General features: G+C 61.3%; 1 pseudogene across 1 annotated transcript; it reads right to left on the reverse strand.

Moving 5' to 3' along the window:
* Positions 1–389: 389 nt before the first annotated feature.
* Positions 390–4,197, reverse strand: LOC311632665 (uncharacterized protein KIAA0930-like; annotated as a pseudogene). Its single transcript has 5 exons — positions 3,625–4,197; positions 3,342–3,538; positions 3,104–3,122; positions 1,371–1,796; positions 390–1,223 (listed from the first exon to the last, which is right to left on the reverse strand). The product of its transcript is annotated as an uncharacterized protein KIAA0930-like (transcript).
* Positions 4,198–4,533: the final 336 nt, after the last annotated feature.

Raw genomic sequence — 4,533 nt, forward strand, 5'->3', positions numbered from 1 at the left:
TCATGCTAGGGAGGACAGACATAGGACCAATGCAGACACAGAGGTTCATTGGCACGGAACTGCAAAATCCTAGCCGCTTCCTTTGGAAGCACGGACCATGGGCACACGGGGTGCCCGTGGGCAGTCTCCGCCTGCTGAGTGGGTCGGCAGGTCTGGACGCATTGGCCGCTGGCTGCTCCTTCGCTCTCTCTCTGGCCTCGGGGCATCTGTGGTTCTTTGGGTGCCGAGGGCTCTCCAGAGACGGGTTGGGGTGATGGGCGGGCGCAGGGCAGGAGCAGAGCCAGTGAGGAGAGGAAGAGGCACTTCAGTTTGGGCTGGTGTTCGTGGAGTCGACCCTGGCCCGGGGTTGAATGGCTGCCCGCTCCGTGCTGGCTGTCACAGACCCCGGTGGCGGTGGACAGGTAGGCACTTGGCAGTACTTCCAGGGCCGGGGGCTCTGCGTGGGCTCCACGCAGCTAGGTCATCAGGATGGGCTTCTGCAGGACTTCCAGGATGTCTGTTAGGATCCGATGCAGCGACAAAGTGACGTAGGTTAGATGTGCATAGAGAAGGAAGTTTCCATCCACTCTGTTCAGCTTCAGCCAGGACTCAATCAGGGACCGCCTCGTGCTAGACAGGGACCACGACCGCAGGTTGGTGGCATTGTGCAGGTCCGCTGCATCATCGTCCTCCCAGAAGAACTCCTTGCTGTCCTTCTTCATCTCGGCGCCTTGCAGGGCACCTTCCTCTTGAGGGACGGGAAGAAAAATGTGGGACAGTTGTTCTGCTCCGAGGTCAGGGTTGTACTGAAGGAGGTCATCCACTCGTGAATGGGTGAAGCCGGCCTGGAGTCCTCCTCCGTCCTGCAGGGGGACGTGTCACCAGTGGACACACGGCTCACCGCCCTCTCTGCGTGGCCCTTGCCCCTTCATACGCACGAACTCCATGTTGTTGTACTTGTAGAAGCCGAAGAACATCTGCGCCATGCGGGCGGCCACACTCACCCGGTTGTCATGCGCCTTCTAGAGCGCCTCGTAGTGGATGGAGCCCTGGAAGATGACCCCTTGGAACATGTTGGTTTTGTCACTGGCCACCAGCTCCACAGAGACCATCTCTCCCTCCCCCACAGTCATGTCGCTGAACGCCTCCTCGAAGCTGTCGATCATGAAGATGTTGGCGAAGCTCATCTTAGACTCCTCCCCCTTGCTCTCCATGGGGTGTTTGCTGGGGGACGCAAACACTTGCTGAAAGGAAGGAGATTGAAGGGCGCAGTGAGGCCTCACACCCAGGTGGAGCGTGCAGTCTAAAACACACCTCTTCCAGCACCTGGGAGGCAAGGCTACTATGCCTGGTGGGGCGGTGGGAGGCCTGGGCTCGGGTCAGTGGCTCACCAGGGACTCCTTCTTATGGATGTGGATGTCGCCCCCCTCAGAGCGCGTGCACACGGCACAGGTGACCATGTAGTCCAGCTTCTGGAAGATGAGGTTCAGGCAGATGCTTTCCTCCCAGTCAATGTCAGGGTCCCCTAAGCCTGGCAGCTTCTTGGAGTCGTCCCCCCCACCTCCGGTACACCTCCACCTCAGGCTCGGCCTTTGGCAGCTTCCTCCAGTCAACCCCGCTCTCGGAGCCCACAAACGCCAGCTTCCAGCACAGGTAGAAGAGCATGTCGTCCTGCCAAGGCGCCCATTTCTCCATGAAGTAGGTGGAGAACATCCACATCCAGAGGTGATGCAGGCATCCTTCAAGCACCCTAAGCCGCCGACCTCATGGCACAGGCTGAAGCGGCCGTACTCCTCCAAAATGGCGCACAGCAGGCGCTACAGTGAGCACTCCTAGGCCTAGGCCACAGCACTGCCTGCAGGCTCGAGGCGGGTGGTGGCGGGCAGGACAGGTGGCCCGACCCAGAGCCCCGAGGGCGAAGGCGCCAAGGCACAGGTGCAGCCCAGTGGCCACAAGGAGGCTTCAGCTCATCGCCCGCACCGGGCCCACTGGGACACCCCGCATGCCCCGCCGCCCCTGCCCCTGAGCCGCCCTCCTCAAGTACCAGAGAAGCCACAACCACCATTGTCCCAACAACTATTCTTTAACCAAGATGCTCAGGTAAGGTACCAGAGCATTCCCGGGGTTCAGACTTTCCTCCGGGCCTGAACTGTCCTCACAGGGCCCACACCTCCACTTGGGGCTCACACCTACATCAGGGACGGAGATTATTATGGTAGGCTGAGAAGATTTTCCCGGATCCCAGGCCTCAAACACAGAATCCAGACTTGTATCTTGGGTGTACTTCTCAATTTGTAACCCAGACCACCATTTCCATAACCCAGAGGTCCAGGGGAGGTACCAGACCACCAGCCAGGGGCCCAGATGGCCCTCCCTGGCCCCAAAAGGCCTCCCAGGTCCCTGACCTCCGTGCTGGGCCCAGACCTACCTCCTGGTCGCAGACCATTATGGCAAGGAACAGAAGGCCATTTCGGGGAACTATACTAGAAGCTAGGGCCTATTCCTTAAATGGAGTACAAATAACCAGGCTAGTCCTGACCACCATTTCATCATCCTGAGCTCCGGCCCTTGTTCCTAAACCTCCTACCTGCATCCACAGCGCCCCCTTGTGGCCACACCATGCATGAGCACCCAGCCCTACAACCTGGGCTCAGACCTACAGGCAGGTCCCAGACCTTCATGGCGGGGCCTAATAGGCCCAGCTGGGGCCCAGGCCACAAACCTGGAACAGAGTTGTATCAGGGGACTAGATTTCTATGGTAACCCCAACAACTATTCCTTAACCAAGATGTTCAGGTGAGGTACCATAGCATACCCGGGCCTCAGACTTCTCTCCAGGAAATAAATGACCAAACAGGACCCAGACATCCATCTGGGGCTCACACCTACATCCAGGACCCAGATTATCATGGTGGGGCAGAGAAATTTACAACAGGGCCCAGGCCTCAAACACAGAATCCAGACTTGTATCCTGGTATACTTCTCAATTTTTAACCCAGACCACCATTTCCATAACCCAGAGGTCCAAGTGAGGTACCAGACCGACCCCCAGGAGCCCAAAAGTCACTCCTTGGCCAAAAAGGTGCTCCCAACACCCAGACCTCTGTCCGTGGCCGAGACCTACCTCCTGGTCGCAGACCATTCTGGGGAGGAACAGAAGGCCATTTCAGGAAACCATACTAGAAGCCAGGGCCTATTCCTTTTTTTTTTTTTCTTTTTTTTTTTCAGGGCTGTGTGTTGTTTTACCTTTTGGCTTTCTAAGGCGTCCCACTCTGCAGGCTCTTATAACAGGGAGAGCTGTCTCCACAGCCTGGCCTATCAGCCTTCTCCCCAAACCCCCCAGCTCCAGCTTCCGGCTCTACCTGTCCACCAGGGGCCTCTGGCTGGAGAAGCTTCGCTTGGCCAACTCCTTCTTCTCCCTGAGGTTGGTGCTGGGCAGGCCGCTGTTCAGGTGGGAGCTGGGCTCAGGCCCGGAGCCATCCCTCTCGCTGAAGTCGCTGCTCTCGGAGGCCGCCTCCCACTCCTCCTCGGTGTGGTCCCAGGAGTTCTGGTAGGAGAGCTGGGGGGGAGGGAGGGGGATCTGCGGCCCGCGGCGCCACTCCTGTCCCCGGGACAGAGCTTGGGCCTGGCTGGCCACTGACCCGCCAGCAGGTGGGGCTCCTCCTCAGGCCCCCACAGACCCAAGGAGTCGCGCTCCTGCCTGAGACGCTGGAAGTGCGGGGGCTTGTCCTGGCGCGGGGGCGCCTCAGCCGGAAGGGCCGGTTCTCCGCGCTCTCGGCATCGGCCCCGGGGTCTTATGGCAAGAAGGCCCTCTTGTCCTCCAGGCAGCCGTCCTCGCAGCCCCTGGAGCCCAGCGCGTCCGAGTGCCGGGCGGCCTCGGGGACGCAGTCCCAGTCGGGGGCCGCCGGGGCCGCTCGGGGGGCCGTGGTCCTGCCAGCAGGCGCTGGCACTGCGGCCCTGCCAGTGGGCAGCCTGTCTGGACAGGGAGGCCCTCCGCCCGTAGCCGCAGTTGCTCAGCCGGGGAGGGAGGGCGCGTCCGAAGGCCCTTGGGCCCCTGCTGTTCGCCTTCAGACCGCAGTGGTCGTCGGGGTACATCCTGTGGGACCGACAGGCCCTGAAGTCGCTTTTCCTGGAGGCGACCTCCTCCCTGTCCAGGGGCGAGCCTTCGTTGCCTCTGCCGCCGCCGCTTGGGCAGCTCTTGGTCCTCGGAGCCCTCATTGTCGGGGCTTGGCGCGGGGAAGTCCTCGGGCAGCCCTCGCCCCCAGGACTCCCCCCACCCCTCCGCACCCCCTGCAGCCGCAGATGCTGGGGCCACCGCCAGCGGGCTGGCCACGGAAGGTGAATTCTTGGGACCCGAGGCCGGCCGCGGTGGCTCCGGGCCTGACCTCGGCCCCCGAAGGCTTGCTCTTCCTTGATGAAGATCCAGTTGTTCTCTGGGTCAGCGGCATGTCGCAGGGCTCCCGGGCAGGCCTGGCTTCCCAGCCCCTGTTGGGCTTCTCCTCCTCTTCAGACTTGCTGGCAAAGCGGCCCCCACCATCTCAGGCCGAGGGCCTA

The sequence above is a fragment of the Pipistrellus hanaki genome (genome assembly GCF_964339955.1).
Source record: "Pipistrellus hanaki genome assembly, chromosome: 14".
Lineage (NCBI taxonomy): Eukaryota > Metazoa > Chordata > Mammalia > Chiroptera > Vespertilionidae > Pipistrellus > Pipistrellus hanaki.